We start from the raw sequence: 2,365 nt of genomic DNA, 5'->3' as shown, positions 1-2,365 counted from the left end.
ACCTTCTACTTCAGCTGACTTACTCCAGGGCCCTCTACTTCAGCTAGCTCGGGGATCCCATCTTCCAGGAAGCATCCCATCACTGCCTATCAGCTGAGCCAGACACTTTATATTTTGAACAACTGCGACATCCAAGTTGTCTACTCTATCTTCCACTATGGAGGCTCAGTCTGCACCACAGATAGCTCAGATCCCTCAGTCTATTGAGGACACACTGAAGAAGATCCTGGAGAACCAGGAGAAGATGATGAAGACACAGGATGCCTTGTCTAAGGCAGTGGAGTCACAGGGCAAGGCTTTGAAGCAGCTTGCCCGGGAGCACAAGAAGATGAGGAAATCACGGGCTTCCAAGGAGTCTGTGAAGGAGTTCAGAGCAGATGTGGACAAGCTATTGGCGGACCAGATGCCTCTAGACTTGCTATTCGTGGATCCAGCCCCAGCAGCAGCACCAGTAGCACAGCCAGAGCAGGAGCAGACTCAGAGGCTTCCCAGGAAGAAGAGGAAGATCCCTAGTGCAGACGATGCTGTCATCCAGTTGGCAGACCCACAGGAGGTCTTCTCCAGTTTGCCACATGATGCACCTGACATCCAACCAGTCCAGGAACAGGCCCCTGTCCCCGCAGCTGAGCAGCAGGAGACCGAGAACCAGTCTGAGGTTCCCACACATACAGACGACCCGGGGACCACTGATGATTTTTGATGCTTATGTGATAGTTGGCATTGGGGACAATGCCATCTTTTATTCGTGGGGGTGCGTCCTACTTTTTTTTTTGTTTATCTGGATGACTGTATATATTAGTTGACTTAGTTTATGTTTTTGTTGATTTTCTATTTTGGGCTGTACATAACTTTACATGCAGTATCTTTATCATACTTTTTACCTTCTATTTGGTCTGTATACAAAATTACATTTTTGTATATATTCATCCCCCATTGTATATTCTAATCCTCTATTGTAAATATTCATTCTATTTTCGTACAAATTTTTCATTTTCATTTTTAGCTTAGTAGATAGGCTCGCAGCCTTTTTATCTTGTTTTTGGCGCTTTCAATAAGCCCTTGGTTTTCTTAATGCCACGGTTCTTTCCAAGGGTGGAGTATTGTGTGAATCGGATGGCTCTTCCCGATGATGGATGGCGTGGCAACCTTCTTAAGGGTTTGAGTCCGTTTTTGATTTTTCTTTTATTTTTAGTAGTTTTTAGTTAAGGGTACTTCAAGCATAGCTTCACTTGGGCCTAACACATTTGCCTTTGATCCCATGGTCAAAGACAAGTGGTTGTGTTTAGGATGGTCAAAGTAGTGACCTTGAGACTCTTGTATTGACCAAACAAACATCATATGGTCTTTCGGGACTATTGTGTACTCAATCGTATCTAAGGTTGTTGTTGGCCCTCGACTCTACATCTTTAGCAATCCTTGAGTGTGTGTGGTGAGAAATTGAATTATGAGTCCAAGTCCCGAGCCAATGGTCTAGAACTTGCCCTGAATGTTTGTTGAGGCGAAATTTTGAGTGAAATTCGACTTGAGAAGTGATTATAGGCTCTCCTTGATCCAAATGATAAGTTGAACAATTCCATAGCCTACCAATAAGATAATCCCTAGCTAACCCCTTTTGAGCCTTAAACCTTCTTCTTTCAAGAACCAATGCTACAAGCCTATACCCGTTCTAAATCCTACCCTCTCTTGGCACCCACATCTTCCCTTGAGTAATGGCAAAATCTAAGTTTGGGGGGAGAGACAAGAAAGGAAACAAAGGGGTAAAAGGTACAAAAGCAAAAGAAAAGGAAGGCAATGAAAAAAAAAAAGAAAAAAAAAAGACATAAAGAAAGCCCAATGTGGAAAAGAATAAAAAGGGATTCAAGAAAAACAAAAGTGAAAAAAGGTGTGGNAGCTCAATATAAACAGCATGGTACCTACGAATGTGACACTGCAAGAGCAGGAGTAGAAATTGTATCAGTAGTTTAATAAGTCTTCTTATTTGTAGAGATGTTCCTTCAATAAAGGAGTAAGGCTAACTGGATCAAGTTAGGTAATGATAATACTAAATACTTCTATTTAGTCATCAAGCATAAAATATTACAACATGCTATTACTCAGATCAAAGATAGTACTGTGGCAGTGCAAACAGATAGTACAATTATAGCTAATTTTTTGTGGTAGAGCCGGACTTGTGACATTTCCTTGAGAGAGACGACCGAACTCCCATTAACCTCGGTTTGTGTGCTTATACTCTAACAAGTGAGGTTTGCATAGGGAGAGTTGAGGATGTATGAGTTTGGGTCCCACAACGACTAAAGTAATTGAGAGAGTTCTTTGATGTAATGAGTCAATCCTTGATGCTCTTGTGTCACACTTGATCCATAGT

This window comes from Nicotiana attenuata, unplaced genomic scaffold (assembly GCF_001879085.1).
Source record: "Nicotiana attenuata strain UT unplaced genomic scaffold, NIATTr2, whole genome shotgun sequence".
Taxonomy (NCBI): domain Eukaryota; kingdom Viridiplantae; phylum Streptophyta; class Magnoliopsida; order Solanales; family Solanaceae; genus Nicotiana; species Nicotiana attenuata.
This window is presented reverse-complemented; position numbering follows the sequence as displayed.